The sequence below is a fragment of the Siphateles boraxobius genome, unplaced genomic scaffold (genome assembly GCF_051911475.1).
Source record: "Siphateles boraxobius isolate OS27281-9 unplaced genomic scaffold, OSU_SipBor_1 6, whole genome shotgun sequence".
Taxonomy (NCBI): Eukaryota; Metazoa; Chordata; class Actinopteri; order Cypriniformes; family Leuciscidae; genus Siphateles; species Siphateles boraxobius.
The window spans coordinates 38,730,550-38,753,348 of NW_027509186.1; the positions used below are offsets into that span (position 1 = coordinate 38,730,550).

Genomic DNA, 22,799 nt, shown 5'->3' on the forward strand with positions numbered 1-22,799 from the left:
CCTTACCCACCTTAATAGAGTGTGACATGGTGCCTGATGATAGGACAGAAATTCCCTCCCCAGAAATTGCTCATCATCACCCCCACCTACAGCCAGTTGCTTCCAAGATTCAACCTGTAGACTGTGATGCTCCAATCCTCTTGCTCTTAGGAAGAGACATCCTTAGGGTGCACAAGGTGCGTGAGCAAATCAATGGACCCCACAACGCGCCTTATGCCCAGCGGCTAGACCTTGGCTGGGTCACTGTGGGAGAAGTGTGCTTGGGAACAGTTCACAAACCATCAGAGGTCAACGTCTACAAAGCCAACATACTGCACAATGGTCGAACATCCTTTCTGAGACCATGTCCTAACAGCATCCAAGTGAAGGAACACTACAGTGGCATGACACAGCATCATGGAACAACCTTCCCTACATGTGAAGAGGACACAAATCTCATCATGAGTGCAGGCAACCTAGGATGTTCAGTGTTTGACAGGTCCAAGGATGATGACAAGCCTGCACTATCCATAGACGACAAAGTTTTCCTGGCCATCATGGATACAGAGGTCTACCAAAATAAAGGAAACAGCTGGGTGGCACCTTTACCATTCCGCTTTCCAAGACGCCGCCTTCCAAGCAACAGGGAGCAAGCTTTGAAACGGCTTTGCTCACTACGAAGAACAATGGAGAAAAAGACAAAAATGAAAGATCACTATATCAAGTTCATGCAGACCATGTTAGATAATGATCAAGCTGAGACTGCTCCACCTTTAGACAAAGATAAAGAGCACTGGTACCTACCGACATTTGGTGTATACCACCCGCAAAAGCCAGACCAGATACGGGTTGTGTTCGATTCAAGCGCTGAATGTGATGGAACATCTCTTAATGACGTGCTGCTCAGTGGACCAGACTTGAACAATACCCTGTTGGGAGTTCTTGTGCGGTTCCGAAGAGAGCCAATAGCCCTAACAGCAGATGTGCAGCAAATGTTTTATTGCTTTGTTGTCCAAGAAGACCACAGAGATTATCTTCGGTATCTCTGGTATGAGGACAATGAAACCAGCAAGAATGTGGTAGAGTACAGGATGAAGGTCCATGTATTTGGAAATAGCCCTTCACCTGCTGTAGCTATCTACTGCATGAGACGAGCAGCTCAAACAGGGGAAAAAGAACATGGTTCAGATGCAAGACAGTTTGTTGAGAGACATTTTTATGTTGACGATGGTCTCACCTCAGTTGCCACACCTGAAGAGGCAATAGATCTCCTCACACGAACCAGAGAGATGTTAGCAGAATCCAACCTGCGACTGCACAAAGTGGCATCAAACAGTAACCAGGTAATGGAAGCCTTCCCAGCAGAGGACCGTGCCAAGGATCTAAAGGAACTGGATCTTGGAGTGGATCCTCTTCCTACTCAAAGGAGCCTGGGGCTCTCCTGGAACTTGAAAACAGACAGCTTTACATATCTGGTGTCCTGTGAAGAGAAGCCATTCACACGGAGAGGCGTGTTGTCAACGGTCAACAGTTTATATGACCCGTTGGGCTTCGTAGCTCCCATAACAATGCAAGGGAAAGCTTTAGTCCGAGATTTGTCTTCTGAGCAGAGTGAGTGGGATGCTCCTCTACCCCCCCAAAAGGAGGCAGAATGGAACCTGTGGAAGAACTCATTAAAGGCTCTTGAAGACCTGCACATACAGAGGTGCTACATTCCAGTCTCGCTGTCTGCAACACAGAGAACAGAACTGTGTATATTCTCAGATGCTTCTACAGTAGTTATAGGAGCTGTGGCCTACTTGAGAGCAGTCGACACTGACGGACAATACCATGTTGGATTTGTCATGGGAAAGTCGAAATTGGCTCCTCGCCCTGCCCACACCATTCCACGACTTGAGCTCTGTGCAGCTGTTCTGGCTGTGGAACTATACGAGCTGATCAGGGATGAGATTGACATTGAAGTAGAAGCTGTGAAGTTTTTCACTGATAGCAAGATTGTGCTTGGCTATATCCACAACTCTACAAGAAGGTTTTATATGTACGTCTCCAACCGAGTATCTCGGATTAGGAGATCCACACACCCGGAACAGTGTCACTATATACAGACAGACTTGAACCCAGCAGATCATGCAACCAGGTATCTACCAGCAACCCAACTCCAACACAGCAACTGGTTCTCTGGACCAGCCTTCCTGTATTGTGCCAAAGCAGCAGAAACTCCTGAATCTAATTTCTTCACCCTCATAGAGCCTCAAGCTGATGATGAGATTCGTCCTGAGGTTATGACTCTGACAACTAGGGCATCAGAGTCCCAGTTGGGCTCACAACACTTTGAGCGATTCTCAAGCTGGAGAACCCTCCATCAAACCACAGCCAGACTCATTTATGTTGCTGCATCCTTCAAAGGAAAGACAGACCAGGCAGATAGGAAGGGATGGAAGTGTTTTAAGGAAATGTCCAGCATAAGTGAGCTTTCACAAGCCAAAGCTGTGATTATTAGATCTGTCCAGCGCGACGTCTTCAAGGAAGAAGTGAAATGTCTTAATGACAGACAGACAAACTCCAAGCAAAACACACTCAAGAAGCTCAATCCAGTGGTAGATAAAGATGGTCTGCTTCATGTTGGAGGTCGTCTTTCTTCTGCTGATCTGTCAAAAGAAGAAAAGCATCCACTGATCATCCCCCATACCCATCATATTGGCACTCTACTTGTGAAACATGTTCATGAACAAGTAGCTCACCAAGGACGTCATATTACGGAAGGAGCAATCCGCGCAGCTGGATACTGGATAATTGGGGGTAAGCGTCTTGTGTCTTCTGTCATCCACAAGTGTGTTACCTGCCGCAAACTAAGAGGGAGGTTGGAGGACCAGAAGATGGCAGATCTGCCTGCAGATAGACTCACTCCTGAACCTCCATTCACCAGTGTTGGCCTCGATGTTTTTGGGCCATGGACTATCATGACACGTCGCACAAGAGGAGGAAGTGCGGAAAGCAAACGCTGGGCTGTGCTCTTTGCATGCATGTCAACCAGAGCTGTGCATATTGAGCTGATTGAAACCATGTAAACAGACAGTTTTATCAATGCTCTAAGGAGGTTTTTCTCGATTCGTGGTCCAGCAAAACTTCTGCGGTCTGATAGAGGGACTAACTTTGTGGGAGCTTGTAAGGAGCTGGATATGAACACAGATGACACAACAGTAAGGAAGTACCTCCAGGAGACAGGTTGCTCCTGGGTTTTTAATCCCCCTCACGCTTCTCACATGGGTGGCTCCTGGGAGAGACTTATTGGAGTTGCCAGGCGCATTCTAGATGCAATGCTGCTTCAGACAAAACCAACCCGTCTCACACATGAAGTCCTGAGCACTTTCATGGCTGAGGTGATGGCGATCATAAATGCAAGACCCCTTGTGTCTGTATCCACCGACCCAGATATGCCTGCAGTACTCACCCCAGCTATGCTCCTTACTCAGAAGACAAGTGCTATTGTAGCTCCTTCTGGAAACTTTGGTATTGCTCAGTTGTATGCAAAGCAGTGGAAGCAAGTCCAGTGTCTTGCTGACACTTTTTGGAAGAGATGGAAAGGAGAATATCTGTCTACTCTGCAGAGCCGCCGGAAGTGGACAAAAGACAAGTTGAATGTCAAAGAAGGAGATGTTGTCTTGTTAAAAGACAGCCAGGCTCACAGAAACGAATGGCCAATGGGACTGGTAGTCAAGGTTTTGCCAAGCAGTGACAATAGGGTCCGCAAGGTAGAGGTCAGGACTGTGAAGGACGGGACAGCTAAGGTGTTTCTAAGGCCAGTCTCAGAAACGGTAGTCCTTCTTTCAGAGCCTTTGTGAAAGAACTCTTAAGTATGTTGCTGTCAAGAGACATTCTCCCTCACGTTTTTGTAGGATCTGTAGTGATATAATGTTTTTATATCAAGCGGGGAGTGTGCTCTCTTTAAAGTTAAGTTAATGGGTTAGATAAGTTATTCGTTGGAAAAAGTTAAAATATTAAATTCATTAAGTTAAATTTCAGTAGTTCTTGCGGGGTGCTGCCCTCTACTGGTCAGAGTTAATAATTCAGTTAAGCACTCTCTTCAGTTGAACTCAGAGAGCTCTTCAGTAGACAGGCAAAAAAGACCGTGCTGTATTGGTGTTGCTGTATTTATTCTGATACGCTTCTGCCTTGGAGACTATGTGCCTGTAAGTAATGTGTAAATCATTTTCAATTACTTGCATTGGTAAGGAATATCATGTTAGAAACGTTTTTATGTTTTGGTAAACATGTGTAACACTCTGTTAGCTAGCAGTTCAGTTGTAGCTAGCTCTGCTATTTAATTGTTTTGTGAGTTGTAGGTAAACTGTGTTTTCATTCAGTAGGCTACATTGCTTGTTGTATTCATTAGGCTACAGTGCTTATTTTACACTTTGATAGGAATTATATTTATGTATGCATATGTTCATATTTTTGTGTACTGATTTATATTCTTATTCTGTAATGTTTCAGTTTTACAAAACAAAACAACAAGAGGAAACAACTTCAGTAAAATACAAGAAAAGTCAAGCCTTGTGTGTTTATTGGAGGACTTTTGAATGTTCACTGGCTGTCTAGCTTTGCACAAGAGATCACATTGCAAGGGCAGCACACTATAGTAAAATAGTACAATACTAAAACTACATAATTGTTATAATATTTTTTTATATAGGTTGTTGATAAATGTGCAGAAGCAGAACTGCAACCAGGATGCATGACTCAACACCCAAGTTTTGAAGCGGTCAGCTTGAACCCATGGGTTCTTCAAGTTGAATATGCATCCTTGGTCCAGTATTATGGTGACTATGACCAAGATGTTTTTACTATCAAAGAGTAAGCGAGTAATCATATCTGCAACAGTCAGTTTCTGTCCTGCAAAAATGTATTATTATCTAGTTTCCTTTTTTTTGTCTTAAGGCGATACCGTCACACCGCCTACAGGACTTTTGTCAGATGGTGTTAGGGCTACTTGGGAAGAAAAATACATGTTGTCCTCCCATCATGTGTTGTTGTTAAAATAAGATCCACATTCACATCAGAGAGATACACAGGCTTCAAGCTACCTTATACATCCACAATAGCAAGTGATATGTATGTAGAACTGTATGTAATAAATAATGACAAAGGACTTTAATAACACTTGATGTTTCAATTATTACATTTTGAAGATTAATTTTAACACAAAAAATTACACACACACACACACACACACACACACACACACACACACACACACACACACACACACACACACACACACACACACACACACACACACACACACACTCACTCACACACCCAGACACACACTCACTCAGACACACACTCACTCAGACACCAACACTCACACACTATCTAAACCTGCTCCTACTCCATCTGTGTAAAACGGGACCAGGGTCTTACTTCAGATTCCTGTAGGTCGGGCTTGTCAAAGGCAGCACATAAGTGGTCTGAAACCTTCAGTTCATTAATCTGCTCTTGGTATGGGCCAGGATTGATTACCACCTCCTCAAAAGTCTAAGCAGACTCTCCAGGTAGTCTATAACGCAAAAAATACAATGAACCTGGCATTTTTTAATTAGACATTTTTCTACAATTGGGATCAAACAACACTGTGGTCAATCAAACTGCATTTACCATAAACAACATGTATAATGTAATGTACGTTTTAATTGAATACCTAATTTTGCAGAAGATCTACATATTTTCCATATTTATTGTATGGTAACATTATCCTTTCATACTTACTGTAGGTTGGTGCTGTTTTTGTGTAGTGAAGGGAATGATCCCCCTTTTTGTATTTTTGCCATTTCACTTTGATAGACACTCTGGTTGCATGCATACTCGCGATTGGAATTTTCATTATAGTGAAGAGCATCAAGGTGCAACCTACATAGTTAAATTAAGAAATGAAAAGGATAAAATTGGTAAGGGGGGGTTGTTTAAACCCCCTAGTACTGTACTGATTACTGAGACTGCTCTCATTAAAGTCACAAATGATTTGCTCTTATCATCCAATCGTGGTTGTATCTCTATTAGTGTTACTTGATCTTAGTGCTGCATTTGACACCATTGACCACAACATTCTATTAAATCGACTTGAAAACTATGTTGGCATTAGTGGAATTGCACTAGCATGGTTTAAAGCATACTTATCTGACCGTTATCAGTTTGTAGCAGTAAATGAAGAGATCAAAAGTTCACTATGGCGTACCACAAGGCTCAGTACTAGGACTGCTGCTGTTCACTCTGTACATGCTACTGTTAGGAGATATCATTAGGAAACATGGAATTAGTTTTCACTGTTATGCTGATGATACTCAGCTCTATATTTCCTCAAAACCTAATGAAACTTACCAATTCACAAAATTAACGGAATGCATAGCTGATATAAAAAATTGGATGACTAGTTTGGATGACTAAATCCAAAAATTGGATTTCCTACTACAAAATTCTGAAAAAACAGAGATTCTAATTATTGGACAAAAAACTTCCACACGCAATAACCTAGAATACTGTTTAACACTTGATGGCTGCTCTGTCAAGTCTTCGTCGTCAGTTAGGAACCCAGGTGTGCTCTTTGATACCAATCTCTCATTTGAAAGTCACGTGTCTAGTATCTGTAAAAGCGCATTTTTCCATCTTAAAAATATATCTAAATTACGTCATATGCTCTCATTGACAAATGCGGAACAATTAGTTCATGCGTTCATGACCTCAAGGCTAGATTATTGTAATGCTCTACTGGGTGGTTGCCCTGTACGCTTAATAAACAAACTACAGCTGGTCCAAAACGCAGCCGCTAGAGTTCTTACCAGAACCAGGAAGTATGACCATATTAGCCCGGTTCTGTCAACACTGCATTGGCTCCATATTAAACATTATATACATTTTAAAATATTGCTGAATACTTACAAAGCACTAAATGGTTTAGCTCCGCAGTACACCCCCGCAGGGGGTGGTGATGGCGCAATGGATAAGACGCATGCCTTTGGTGTGAGAGACCCGGGTTCGAATCCACTGTGAGACACCAATGTGTGAGCAAAATACTTAACCCCTAGTTGCTCCAGAGGCGTGCGACCTCTGACATACATAGCAATTGTAAGTCGCTTTGGATAAAAGCGTCAGCTAAATGAATAAACGTAAATGTACTTGAGCGAGCTCTTAACCCATTATAGTCCTTCACGTCTATTGCGATCTCAAAATTCTGGCCAGTTGATAATACCTAGAATATCAAAATCGACTGCTGGCGGTAGATCCTTTTCCTACTTGGCACCAAAACTTTGTAACAATCTTCCTAACATTGTCCGGGAAGCAGACACAGTCTGTCAGTTCAAATCTAGACTAAAAACACATCTCTTTGGCTTAGCATACACATAACACATTATAGATTGCTATAATTCAATGTTAGGCTGCATAGTTTAGATCAGCCGGAACCGGGAACACTTCCCATAAATCCTGATGTACTTTTTACATCATAAGAAGGATGGCGTCTACGCTAATATTAGTCTCTCTTTTTATCCGGAGGTTTACCGCAAACCGCTGGATCCAGGCCATATCCAGATCTGATGAAGGACCATCACATGGACACGACGACAACGCATCCCTGAAGTGCCAGCCTCATCAACACTGTGAAGGCCTCATGGACACCTCAACAAACTCATCTCCATACCGGCGTGATGACTCCGACCCCTAACCAGATGAACTGGATAAATATTGTGAAAGTTCTGATCCAATCTGACTTCTGACCTATTATGCCGCCTAAATCATACACTGTTCGTTTGTTGGCCAAAGGAGGACTTGCCCCCTGACTGAGCCTGGGTTCTCCCAAGGTTTTTTTCTCCATTCTGTCTCCTGATGGAGTTTTGGTTCCTTGCCACTGTCGCCTTTTTTCGCCTTTATTCGCCATTGGCTTTTGGCTTGCTTAGTTGGGAATATTTAACATTTAATTTTGAATTTAACCATACTTTTACAACTTTACTTTCCTATTATCTCAAGGCTTCACCTGAACAGCTAAAATTTTCAACACACATATGACAATCAAACACATGAAACAACACAAGAAGACTATTACCAGTTAATACAATGAAGATAAACATACCTAGTAGCCTATAACTTTCCCTTTACTCCGTCTTTTCTGCTTGTGGGTTTCCGTTTGAACTGACACATTTTTCAAAGATGGTGCATGACATTGACAGTCCACATCTCTTGTTACGGGCTCTATAACAAGAATTGCATTATGTTATGATATGTGTACAAGGGCAAAATAGATTGTGCAGGACTGCCAACTTTTGAGTTATATTTCGAGTTAGAATTACGATTCAATTCATAAGCTTGAGATTCTGATCTTGATTCAATTGGATATACAATACAATTTTTAATGTTGTAAACTATACAGGGAAACCTTTCAGTTGGTATCAAAATTGACAACTTGTATACAATTATATGTCGATTTTTTAAATAATTGAGCAATTGCATGAGACATGATTCATTTCAATAAGTTGTTCTATATTTTTCAACATAAGTTACCCTTTGTAAAGAAAAAGAGATGACCGTTATGTCGAATCTGTCTTGATTCAAGTGGTGATGTTGGTTTTTGGCGCGCACGCTCCAAAAATGCACCTCCTCGCCATCTCTCCGTTCACACGCTGTCAATGCTCGAAAACACACAGGCAGCCTGTCTACTGTCAGTTGGAGGGGCGTGGTTACGGATGTTAAGCAGACACCAAAACCGTCAAACCTACGTCATCAGGGAAGGTCCTTCAATGCAGAGGGGAGGGGAAATTTCAGATTTTGATTAAAGATTACGAAGCCAAATTTTTTTGTGTGTGGATTGACTTGCATGGATGAATTGTTCACCACAAAATGATCAATTTAGGCAAACAAAGTAAGTATGGTCAACTTTGATTTCATGGGGACTTTAACCTGAAAGCTACTTGATTTGTTTGGTTTGAATTTGAAATTGCCTTGTGCCATTTTGTTACCTTGAATATTGGCAAACAGTGGATGTGAAACGTCTACGGTTACGTATGTAACCCTCGTTCCCTGAGTAGGGAACGGAGACGTTACGTCGGATGACGACGAATGGGGTTTCGCTTAGAAAGCCTATCAACTTCGAGTATTACAAAACGAACCAATGGCAAAGAAATGCCATGAGTCTGCGGAATTTGCATGGCGCGACTCCGCCCCACCTCGTGGGTATAAAAGGAGGAAGCCGGCAGCAAGCAGATATGTTTCTTCGCTGAGGAGCCAAGACTGAGCTCAGGCGAGCCCCACGGTACAGCGGAAAGTGGCAGGCAGACGTAACTTCTCCGTACCCTACTCAGGGAACGAGGGTTACATACGTAACCGTAGACGTTCCCTTTCGTTGTCCCTCCGAGTTACGTCGGATGACGACGAATGGGGTTACCAGTCTAATCACGCCACCTTCTCAGCTGTCTTCCAGTGCCCTGCGTAAATCGAGATCCCTGTCGAGACTGGACGAAGGACTCCATTTAACACAGGAATACCAAGGTACACTGGGAAGCATATCCCAAGCTAGAGGAAGTATGCAATTAATGCCAGCCCGGAGGGGGGGGGGGGGGGGGACTTAGAGAAAACACATATGACCCGAAGGAGCATATGGAGAACACTGGGGTATCCAGCCGCAGGTGGAATATTTCAACCCCAGGGGTGGCAAGGTGGCTTGCCAAGGGAAAGACACATGCTCCGAGAGGCTTACAGTGGAAATACACATGTGGGGGTCGCTCAGGGGAGGGACCATGCACACAGGAGGCACCTAGCCGACGCACAGGCAATAGACACTGGCGCCAACGTCAGGAGTGCTGGAGGAACTCAGGGCTTTCGGGGAAGCTCACCTGAGGAGAATATCGCACGTATCCAGTCCGTGGAGTGGAATGGTGAGCAAGCGAAGACACCTGAGCGGGTCCAGTACTAGCTGGTTGAAGCGAGTACATGAGAGGACACTGGCTCCACTCGGAGATTGTAGAACCTGGCGAATGTGTTAGGTGTTGCCCAGCCTGCAGCTCTGCAGATGTCTGTTAGCGAGGCGCCATGCGCTAGAGCCCAAGAGGATGCCACACTCCGGGTGGAGTGAGCAGTCACACCAAGGGGGCACGGTCGACCTTGCTGCTGGTAAGCCAAAGCAATGGCGTCCACTATCCAGTGAGACAACCTTTGCTTGGAGAGAGCCTTTCCCTTCAGCTTCCCACCATAACAGACAAAGAGCTGGTCTGAGGTCCTGAAACACTGCGTCCTGTCTACATAGGCGCGGAGAGCACGTACTGGACAGAGCAGTGCCAAGGCTGGGTCTGCCTCCTCCGGGGAATTTAAGCTCGACTGATTGCAGTGGCTCAAACGGAGCACTCTTCAGGGCAGTTAGAACCACTGAGAGGTCCCAAGAGGGAACGAGAGGAGGGCGAGGCGGATTTAGTCTCCTCGCTCCTCTCAGGAACCTGATGACCAGGTCGTGCTTCCCAACCGACTTAACTTCGATGAGGTCATGGTGTGCGGCAATAGCGGCAACATAGAACTTCAGGGTGGAGGGAGACAGCCTTCGCTCCAGCCCCTGTTGAAGGAAGGAAAGCACGACGCTGATCGAGCATCTCCGGGGGTCTTCTCGGTGAGAAGAGCACCAGCTGACGAAGAGGTTCCACTTCAACGCATAGACGTGTCTTGTGGACGACGCCCTAGCGGAAGTGATGGTAGCCACCACTGCTGGTGGTAGGGAACTCAAACCTGCCTCGTCCCGTCGAGGAGCCACACGTGGAGGTTCCAGAGATCGGGACGAGGGTGCCATAGGGTGCCCCGTCCCTGAGAAAGATGGTTCTTCCTCAGAGGGATCGGCCAGGGAGGTGCTGTCGCGAGGAGTAGTAGTTCGGGGAATCAGGTCCGGTTGGGCCAGTAAGGGGCAACCAGGATGACCTGTTCCTCGTTCTCCCTGACCGAGCCGCAATGGGTCGAGTTGTGGGAGGCAAACAGATCTATCTGCGCCTCCCCGAACTGGTCCCAAATCAGCTGGACCGACTGGGGATGGAGTCGCCATTCTCCAGGGAGTGGCTGAAGCCGTGAGAGCTCGTCGGCTGCACAGTTCAGCGCTCCGGGAATGAAAATGGCTCGAAGCGACGTCAGATGCTTCTGACTCCATAGGAGGAGGTGGCGGGCGAGTTGTGACATTAGGCGCAACGTAGACCACCTTGATGGTTGATGTACGCTACTGTGGCGGGATTGTCTGATCGGACTAGTACGTGTTGACCCCTGAGCAGCGCCCGGAAGCAGTGCAGGGCAAGGCGTACTGCCAACAACTCGAGGCAATTGACATGCCATAGCCGCTGGGGTCCTGTCCAGGAGACCGCAGCAGCATGTCCATTGCACATGGCGCCCCAGCCCGTGGTGGAGGCATCTGCTGAGACAACAACATGCCGGGAAGCCCGTTCCAGGGGGACACCTGCCCTGAGAAAACTGAGGTTCGACCACGGGGTGAAGAACTGACGGCAGGTCGGAGTAACTGGTACTCGGAGCGTGCTGTGTTGCCATGCCCACCTCGGGACTCGGTCGCGAAGCCAAAGCTGAAGCGGTCTCATATGAAGCAATCCGAGCGGCGTGACCGCGGCTGCCGATGCCATATGCCCCAGGAGCCTCTGAAAGAGTTTCAGTGGAACCGTACTCCTCCTCTGAATTGTCTCAGGCAAGTCAGCAGTGACTGTGCGCGCTCGCTCGTAAGCTGCGCGGACATGGCGACCAAGTCGATGTCCATACCGAGAAAAGAGAACCTCTGCACGGGGCAAAGTTTGCTGTTCTACCAGTTGACCCGAAGGCCCAGACGAGCTAGGTGCCGAAGCACTAGGTCCCTGTGTTCGCAAACCTGATCTCGAGAGTGAGCTAGGATCATCCAGTCGTCGATATAACTCAGGATGCGAACCCCGTGTTCCCGCAGGGGAACAAGGGCAGCCTCGACGACCTTCGTGAAGATGCGAGGAGACAGGGCTAGCCCGAAAGGGAGAACCGCCTACTGGTATGCCTGCCCCTCGAAAGCAAACCGGAGAAACGGTCTGTGTCGAGGAAGAATGGAGACATGAAAGTAGGCGTCCTTCAGGTCGATCGCTGCAAACCAATCCTGGGGCCGTATGCATTCGAAAACTCGTTTGAACGGAGCATCTTGAACGGCATCCTGTGAAGGGAGTGGTTCAGTACGCGCAAGTCCAGGATTGGCCGTAACCCACCGGTTTTCTTGGGGACAATGAAGTAGGGGCTGTAGAAGCCGGACCTCATCTCGGCTGGAGGGACAGACTCGATTGCACCCTTCGCCAGCAGGGTGGCAATCTCTGCTCTCATGATGGGGGCATTGCCACCGACCAAAGTGGAGTGGACTCCCCAGAAGCGGGGAGGAGACCGTGCGCACTGAATCGCATAGCCGAGCCTGATGGTCCGTGCGATCCAGCGGGACAGACGGGGAAGCTCTAACCAGGCTCCCAGGAACTGAACCAGCGGGACCATGCGAACCACAGGCGTCCCCCCGGAGGGGCAGCGAAGCGGAGTAACTGGCCCAGACGTGGACGGCATAGCGGCCCTTTGTGGGGGCACAGTTAGCAACCGCGCCCTGGCAGAGGGGGCCAGGGGAGGACCAGGCTGGTCATCCCGCGGGGGCCTGCTCTGCCAGAGGTCTGGCGACAGAGGGGGACAAGGGCGAAGCGGTCCGTGGACAGCACGCCGTGTCAACCGTCTCTGGGACAGAGGGGGGCGAGGAGAGGACGGCTCCTGGGCGGCGCTCTGTGTCGCCCGAGAACTCTGTGAGCTCAGGGAAGAGGGGATTGTTTCTGTCTTTAACCACATTAGGGGTGCTGCCCACCCGTGGGTGAGCAGCGTGGAGTGGAGAACAAAAGATTCTCCCCCGGCCCTCCACCGGGGGAAGGAGTGGTCCTGCGACACTTCCTGAGAAACAACCATCATCCCTGAGCAGCCCGTCTCAGGAGTGCCGCTTGGCCCGGCGTTTAGCGGGGGGCGGGGCAGGAGAGGGCTGAGGCGCCTTCTTGCGGCTTCCTCCGCGACTGGCCCTGGGTGGAGGCTGCTGCGTGGTCCGGGCGGGAGGGGCGGGAGGGCGCCCTCAGTGGGAAACAGGTCGAGGCGTCTGCCTGGCCGGCTGGGTGGAGGCAGCAGCGGGCCGGCGGGGCAGAATATGTTTGATGGCCTCGGTCTGTTTCTGGGCAGTTGAAAACTGTTGGGCAAAATCTTCAACTGCACCGCCGAAGAGGTCGGCCTGGGACAAGGGGGCGTTAAGCAGATGGGTCCGCTCCGCCTCCCGCATGTCAGCCAGGTTCAGCCACAGATGTCTCTCCTGGACCACAGCTGTGGACATCACCAGACCCAGGGAGCGCGCGGTAACATTCGTCGCCCGGAGAGCAAGGTCGGTAGCGGCACGCAGCTCATCAAAGAGCCCTGGGTCTGTCCTACCCTCGTGCATGTCTCTGAGCATCTGGGCCTGGTAGACCTGCAGAGTGGCCATAGCATGCAGTGAAGCTGCCGCCTTTCCCGCCACTCTGTAAGACTTCGCCACCAGGGTCGACGAAAATCTACAGGCTTTGGATGGGTGCTTAGGCTCGCCCCGAGAAGAAGCACTCTGAGGACATAGTTGCATGGCAACAGAGCGTTTAACCGGGAGAAGGCCAGTGTACCCACGGGCAGCTGCCTCATCGAGGGGAGGAAAGGCGGATGAGACCAGCGAGCGGTCCCGAGAAGACAGGGGGGTCTTCCAGGACTTCGAGATCTCATCATGCACATCCGGGAACAAAGGTATTGGGGTTTGCCGAGGACGAGGGTCGGCGGCCTTACCCAAAAACCAATCGTCCAGCTGCGAGCGCTCAGGACAGGGTGGAGGCCTCCACTCAAGTCCGATGCTCGCGGCTGCCCGGGAAAGCATGGCCATCATCTCTGGATCAGACTCGAGCACAGCCGTATGCACACCGGAAGGTGGCAGCTGTGACGAGCCCTCACTTCCAGAAGACTCAAACCCGCCTAGTGATGCTGCAACAGACATGGCATCTTCCTCTGTAGCTTCAACTGAAGCACGGGGGCCACCAGAGGGTAGACCCGCGGGAATCAGCAGTTCACTAGCGGGCACCGTCATTGAAGAGGGGGGCTGGGGTCGCGGACACATAGTCGGCCTTGTTCCAGACCGTAACCCTCAGGTCACCCTGGCCACCAGCCGCAGGGCGGGGGGTGGATGAGGGGACTCTCACTCTTGCGAGTTCACGTAGTCTCGACCGTAATGACGCGATGGTCATGTTCCCACATAGAGAACATGAGTCATCCACGAGCGCTGCTCTAGCATGATCAATGCCCAAACATACTATGCAACGCTCGTGCCCATCAGAGTCCGATACCAATCTGCCGCAACCAGAAGTACACGGGCGAGACATCTTTAAAAAGACGTGCCACGTGTAAGCTCGTTTTGTGAGAGAAAACTCAAGTGTTGAAGCACCCGGGGAGAACGCACCGACTGGCAGACCACTGCAACAGATCAGCAGGAAGCACGCTCTCGCCGTAGATCGCCGTCACACCAACACTCGAGGTACACGTTTGTAAAGCTGACAATTCAGAGATGGCTTGTGGAGAGAAGAATACACTTGGCTCCGAAGCGAAAACATATCTGCTTGCTGCCGGCTTCCTCCTTTAATACCCACGAGGTGGGGCGGAGTCGCGCCATGCAAATTCCGCAGACCCATGGCATTTCTTTGCCATTGGCTCGTTTTGTAATACTCGAAGTTGATAGGCTTTCTAAGCGAAACCCCATTCGTCGTCTTCCGACGTAACTTGGAGTGACCACGAAAGGGAACAATATTTGCTTGTCTACAAAACTGACCAAGTCAGAGAATCTTGATCTCATGCCAGTCCTTTCTTGAAGCTCACAGGCGACTACTCTCCACTTTACTCTCAGTTTGAAAGGAAGTTTTGATACAAACGCTCGCATGTTGCTTGGACTGTCCATTTCCTCAACGTATTCCACACTGTCAACAGTGTTGCGACAACCATTAAGGAAAAGAGAAAAATCTTTTAAGGCTTTGTTATCCTCATTGCCAAAATGTTGGTAGAGTAGTCTCTTAGCCTCTTTGTAGCCCTTTTCAGAAGACATATGTTGACAGCTGCGCACCAGTACCTTTGGTTGGCCCGTGGGGACCTGCTCTAGGAAGTACAATCTGTCTTTGTTATTTGTTGTTTTAATCTCTACTCCATGTTCAAAAGCTCGAATGAAGAATGTGAATTCAAGTGGGTCTCCACTAAAGACTGGAATATCCATTTGCGGGAGAATAGATAAAGACTGCTGTTTTATAAAAATCTCAGCAATGTCATTTTGACCTTGCATGATGTTGAACAAGCTTCCTGTATCAACATGTGAATGAATGCTCACATCTGTCCTTGATGGCTGTGATTCAGCAAAATCTTGTTGCCCATCACTGACTATTGGAACATCAGTGTCAGGTGCTAACTCACGAAAATATATATGTATTTTTTTGTCATACTACTTTATCAGATGTAGCTTTAAAGTCCCTGTAAAGGCAATTCTAAAAAAAAATCTAAACACATTATAAATATTAGAAATGTATTGCTAAAACATATTACAAAGACTATGATCTGTGCAGTATTGGATTGTGCAGTTAGACCGTTAAACAGTTTTTCACCATTGCTGTGTTCCGGATTTTTTAGGCGGGGCTAAAACGGGGTCTTGATGATGCACTGGAGTCCCTGAGCTCCTGGATACGCCCCTACTTGATGACGCACTGGAGCCACTGAGGCCGGTCCCTCCCCTAATCTAATTACTGTCAGTACTACATTAGTTACTACAGTCTACAGTTTGCTAGATAGCTATGCCTTCGTCACGGAAATGCGTACTACCTGGATGCGATCACATACAAAACAGATCTGTGTCCTTTTTTAAATTTCTGAAAAACGATCACATCAAGAAGAGGTGGATTAATTTTGTGTAGAGCCAGCTTGATGGAGAGCTGAGGATCACCGCCAAAACCCGCCTCTGTAGTGATCATTTTACACGGGATAGTTTTATAAACTTTCGTCGGAGACAACTGGGATTCACTGATAATCTGCTGTTACTGGTGAATGGGGCCGAACCGACTATCTGCCGCTTCGGCCTTCATCCTGCCGTCGCGCCGACATCATCGGCAGTGCGTGCCCACCGTGCGAGCATCCATCCGGCTGTAGTGGTGACGGTTGAGTGTGGCGACGGCAGCTTTCCCGCGAGTGGGCGAGGTTTCAGCGCAGCCAGCGGACACGTCCCCAGCATTTGAGAGCAGAGAATACTGCTGTTTTTTTCAAGATTTATATAGCTTATTTTATGTAATTGCTGGCTTTTTTATCATTAAAATTTGGCTGGGTGGCTAATAACAAATTTTTCTGTGGTGTGACAAACTCAGAACACATACTTAATTTTGACTTTACAGGGACTTTAAGGTTTTCTGCAGTTGTGGCAGCCGTTGCCGCTCTACCAGATGCATTAGAAACACTACAAGCTGGTTCATTCAAGGACAAAACCTGAAGTTTGGCTTCAGCAATAGCAGTTTGGAGCTCTAATTTGTCCTTCTTTGCTTTGAGCTCAGCTTCCTCCCTCTCAAGCTCTTGTTTCTGCTTCAAAAGCATTATTCGTGCCAACAGCTCTGCCCTTTCAGTTTCAATTTTCAGCCTAGAAGAAGCTGTAGCTGAAACACCTGAGGGGAGAGGCAAAGAGAGGCATTTGTGAAGAAGATATAACCAGAGGCACTGTCAGTACATTCAACCTCTGAATCACATGGCTCTGTCTCTTTGTATTGGAGTTTAACTCTTTCAATCCAGTCATTGACCTTGTCTACAAAGTGCTTGACTGCTTGAGACTTAGGGTGCTTTCACACCTGCCTCATTTAGTTCGGTTGAATCTCACAAGAGTTCGTTTTCCCCCTTGGTGCGGTTCGTTTGGGCAGGTGTGAAAGCAGCAATCGCACTCGGGTGTGCACCAAAAGCGGACCAAATAAGCGTACCGAGACCTCCTCGAAGAGGTGGTCTCGGTACGGTGAGAATGTTATCCGACCTTGAACCGACCCAACTGCCAAAGAACTGCGCATTTTTGGACTAAACCAGCTGCCGTAGTCAAACAAAATTATTATTTAGATTGTCAATAGCGCTCCCTTTAAACCATGACTGACTTATCGCGTTCTGCACTCTCACTAAAATTTCATCATAAACACTGAAGTTGTCCGCACTGCACAGTGAATTTCTTATTTATATCGCATCTAGACTTTGTTGTTTATTGGGGGATTTGCGAAAGGATAAAGCTTGTGCTGATTCTGAATATACATTGTGAGCGAATTCTCCACATGTCTGCCGGATTTTCCTCTTTGTTTACTTCCTGTTGGAATTTTCCCACACGTTAATTCTGACCAATCTAATTGCAGTTGTGGAAATATGTTCAAGACACATCTGGCCAACGAGTGATGTGGATGTTGTCACGTGACTGCTAAAACAACGCTTGGTTTTATTTCATCAACTGATTCGGACCAGAGAAATCAGTGTGGTGTGAAAAGGAACCAAAACGCCTGAAAATGATACAAAGTATAATTTTTCGCCCTTAGTCCGGACCAAATGAACCGAACTACAGGTGTGAAAGCACCCTTAGGTTCAAACCAGTGTAACTGATTCAAAATATGCCTCATCATCTGACATAAGTTCTCTGGTTGCATTTTTAATGTCTTGGAATGAAATAAAGGACTGTTCAAACTCACCATTTATGCATTACACAGTGTCAACATTACCAGAGTCGTCAGGCAAAGATTCAATTTCTCTCATTGGCCTTATTAAATGTCACAGCTTGGCTCTTCTAGTTCCCATTAACTGGTCAAGGTGTTCCTCTTGTGCTTTAACAGTCATCATCATCACTCTTTTAGAGGTCCCATTAAATTCCTTTGTTTACATAGTAATCAATGTTCATGTTCAAAGCGTGCATTGCATTCCTCATGAAAGCAGATCGTAAGTTATGAATATAACTATGCATCTGTGAGACCAAAGGATGACCGTCACTACGGTGTAATAGGATGATAACCTTCGTTCCGCCTTCTCTCGAGACCTTATGTAAACAAAGTCATGCCCATGACCCCGGAAGCGGAACGTCACGCACTATAAAAGGCGAGTAAACTTCCGGCTCGTTCTCTTACCTTTAATGCCCTAGTGTTCCGAGCGACAAGGATAGTGACGGTCATCCTTCGGTCTCACAGATCCATAGTTATATTCATAACTTACGATATGTTTCGGCCTCACTCTGACCGTCACTATGGTCTAATAGGATGACTCATGTAAATAGAGTAACGAGGAACTACAGACTCTGAACTATTCAAACCTCACTGGGCTACAGACATCAAAACTGCAGTGCTGACAGTTGTAGTGCTAGTTACGTCAACTCTGTAAAATTTTGAAAATGTACATGGTGTAGACCATGATGCTGCAGCACAAATCTCCCCCACTGAAACTCCTTTTAGTGCTGCCCAAGAATAATAATAATAGTAATAATATATTTTATTTGTAAAGCACTTTTCATAGTTAAAAACAATCCCAAGGTGCTACAGAGTATAAACAAAGATAAAAACCGGGAAGAGAAAAAATACTAATAAAAAATAAATAAATAAATAAATAAATGAATAAATAAAAAATAAATAAATAAATAAATAAATAAATAAGTTAGCAAAAAGTAAAAAATGCTTGCTTAAAGTAGCAGTGTGTAATTTTTAGCGGCATCTAGTGGTGAGATTTGCGAATTGCAAACAGCAAGTCACTCGCAGCCAATCCCTCGGTTTTAAAACTCGAATGAGAAGCTACGGTGGCCGACGTAAGACAAAAGATGTCGTCGTCTGAGTCTGAGTCAGCAGCAGAGAGTAGTGAGTCAAGCAATGAGGTTTCTTTAGCGCTGTTTGTTCGCTTTCGGCTACGGTAGACACATGACTTCACAATATGTCGACCTTCATAGAAGGGGATTCCCGCGCCTATGTAGATATAAATGTCTCATTCTAAGGTAATACAAACATAACGGCTCATTGAGAAAGGTCTTTATACACTACTGAAAACATAGTTATGGATCTTATATTGCATTTCTGTCAATAGATCCTAAGAAATATCACACATTGCACCTTTAAAAAGTAAGGTTTTTAGTCCTTTCTTAAAAGAGTCTATGGCTTGAGGAGCCCTTAGGTTTTCTGGAAGGGAATTCCAAAGACGCGGTGCGGCTGAGCAGAAGGCTCGATCCCCCATAGTACGGAGCTTAGTTCTGGGTGGTTGAAGAAGGACTTTGTTTCCAGAGCGGAGATTGCGTGAAGAGTTTTGCATTGTGAGTAGTTCCTTTAAGTAGGGGGGTTCATTGCCGTGGATTCATTGATGGGTAAGTAGGATGATTTTATAGTTAATCCTGTATGAGACAGGAAGCCAGTGAAGAGAGTGAAGGATGGGAGTGATATGCTCATATTTTCTTATCCTCATTAGGATCCTTGCTGCACTGTTTTGAATATATTGTAGTTTTTGAAGGCTTTTTCCAGGAATTCCAAAGAGGAGAGAGTTGCTGTAGTCCAGCCTCGAGGATACAAAAGCATGGACAAGTTTTTCAGCATCTGACAGACCAAGTGTGGGACGAAGTTTAGCAATGTTCCTGAGGTGATAGAAAGAGGTTTTACACAGATGTTTTATGTGGGCGTCAAATGTGAGTTGAGCATCAAATCTTACGCCCAGGTTAGTGACTGTCGATGATAGTGGAATGTTTTGACCAGAGAAGGTAATGTGGATTATGGGTGATGACTGGACCTGATGTGGTGTACCAACTAAAACTTCTGTTTCAGAGCTATTTAGCTGTAGGAAGTTTGCCTTCATCCATACCTCAATCTCTTCAAGGCAGGAGCTCAATGATGCCAGAGTGGCTGTAGATGAGATGAGGTTGGTTTTTATACATAGCTGAGTGTCATCGGCATAGCAATGAAATGATATTCCATGCCTGTTGATGATGTGGCCAAGGGGAAGAGTATAGATAGTGAACAAAATCGGGCCGAGAACCGACCCTTGAGGAACACCGCAAGTGACTGTATGCGTCTGAGACTTTACACCTCCCAAGGAAACATACTCTGTTCTTCCAGACAGGTAGGACTGGAACCAGGTCAAAGCAGTGTCAGAGAGTCGGATAGTATGATGGAGGCGCTGAAGGAGGATATGGTGATCAACCGTGTCAAAAGCTGCAGATAGATCCAGTAGGATAAGAAGCGATGGTGTGCCGGTGTCAGCCGCCATCAACAGGTCATTTGTGACCCTGATCAGGGCTGTTTCGGAACTGTGAGCGGAACGGAAACTGGACTGAAATTTTTCACAAAGGAAATTTGAATTCAGATGATCCTGAAGATGGGCAGCAACAACTTTTTCTAGAACCTTGGACAGGAATGGAAGGCTGGAAATAGGCCTGTAGTTTTCAAGAACTTCAGGGTCTGAAGTGGGTTTTTTAGAAGGGGTTAGATGACAGCAGTTTTTAGAGCAGATGGAACATGACCAGTGCATAAAGAATGGTTGATGACTTTGGTTATTAAGGGACTAAGAGAACTGATGTGAGTTTTCACCAGAGCTGTAGGAAAAGGATCCAGCATACAGGTGGAAGCTTTCATCCTGCTGATGATGTCCTCAACCTGTTGTTTAGAGATTTCAGAAAAACAACAGAGAGGCTGGAAGGTCCCAGGCTGTGGGTCGGCAGTGGGGACAGACAGAGCAGGGGTGCTGGAGAGTCGAGAGCGGATGGTCTGAACTTTTTTTCTGAAGAAAGTGATGAAGCTATTTCATTTCTCTTCTGATGTGTCATTATGTGAACTAGTTTGTGGCTTGGTGAGATGGTTTATGGTAGAGAAAAGCTTCTTGGAGTTTCCCTGATTTTTACTTATGATGCTTGAATAAAACTGTGTCCTTGCCTTTTTTAGCGACATTGAATAGGCCTTTTGATGTTCTTGATAAGCTATTTTGTGAACAGTAAGTCCAGTTTTTGAAGCACGCCGCTCAAGTACACGACCTGCTGTTTTCATTTTCCGTAGTTCTGGAGTGAACCAGGGAGATTTACGTGAGAAAGTGACTATTCGTGTTTTTACAGGTGCGTGGAGGTCCAAAATACTGCTCAGGGTGCTGTTATAAAAATCCACTGATTCATTTACTGATGTAACATTTTCGGATGGAATTTGCAGGAGGTCCAAAGCCAAAGTGTCTGGGTTGATATTTTTTATGTTTCTGAAATGGATTCGACGTTTTGGTTTGCTGTAATGAGAAAAGTCCACCTCCATTGAGATGACTTTGTGATCGGACACTCCGAGATCGTATACCAGCAGATTTTCAATGGGAGCAGAGTCAGTAATCACCAGATCAAGTGTATGTCCTCTGTTATGTGTGGGGACGTCAACAAGCTGTTTAAGATTTAGACCATCCAATAACTGTAGAAAATCAACTGCTGGATAACAGGAGGGGGTGTCAACGTGAATGTTCAGATCTCCAAGTATAACAATATTTGCAGATGTAGCCCAGAGTGAAGTGAGAAATTCATTTATCTCTGGGATAAAAGCTGGATTTTGCTTAGGAGGACAGTAAATGAGAAGAATAGTCATAGTGCAGGGTGGTTTACATCTGAAGGCAAGGCATTCAAAAGTGAACAAGTCAGGCAGAGACAGCGGGGTGAATTTTAAGTCACTGCGGTGTAGTACTGCTAGGCCACCACCGCGACCGGAGTGGTGGGCTTTCTCCAAGTATTGATAACCAGGAGGACATGCTTCATTTAATGCAAAAAATCCCTCTGGCTGATGCCAGGTCTCAGTAAGACACATGATATCAATATTCCTGTCCAATATGTGGCTGTGTATAAGACAAGATTTGTTTGTGAGGGACTGTGTATTAAACAGTTCAATTTTGATGTTTGATGGAGTGATGTACTGTAAAGAACAAAGTAGACTGAAATCCACTTCACGTTTTATGTTCCGCTCCGTAGTGACGGGTCTTATGCAAATAGATTTCTCAACGCTATTTACTCCAAGTAGAGAGGCGTTCTGATGACGTAGATGGCGTACGACAATGCGCTCGGCTGACCAAAGGGATGGAATGGAGTCCCCAGACTGAGAGAAAACAAACTTTCTACGGCAGCTTCTATGGATGTAGCGGGGTCGGCTTTGAAGTTTAAGTTGTTTAATGGCTGAGATATATGTTGGACTGCTGTTATTCCTCAAGTTAAGCAGTTGTGGGATGGAGTACTTTTGCATCATGTCGCTTTACAGAGTAGATCTAAAGATTGTCCAGCCGGCTGGCAAGTGGCTGCTCGCTAAGCCGGGGAGATGTTACCTTGTCCAACGAGGGCTAACTTGGCAGTGAAGTGTTGTCCGTTAAGACGATATTGATGCTGACATCGATGAGAGATATCAAGTCCACAGGGCCAGTAAACAATTGCAGTGCAGCGGCTCAGGTACAGACCGACATTGTACGAAGAAGATTGCCAGCAACAACAGGTATGATACAAAAATCCATACATCCATATAATCCGTTCAAAAACAATCATAAAAAACTACCTGGTAGATAGCAGATAGTGACTTTGTAAAAAGTAGGTTCTAGAGTGCAAAAATGATACACAAAGACGTTTAAAGATACACAAAGAAGTAGCTACACTTCTGGTTGAGTGGGCCCGTATTCCCATTGGAACTGGTAACCCACTTCCTGTATAAGCCTAGTCAGTCAACAATCCATAAACAAATGTTTATGAGTTTGATCAAACACAAAAA

The 22,799-nt window shown here is 46.3% G+C and overlaps 1 long non-coding RNA gene across 1 annotated transcript in view; it reads left to right on the forward strand.

The window, feature by feature from the left end:
• LOC143715731 (uncharacterized) overlaps positions 1-22,799 on the forward strand; it is a 436,623-nt gene that overhangs the window by 260,063 nt on the left and 153,761 nt on the right. The gene's annotated exons all lie outside the window — the stretch shown is intronic.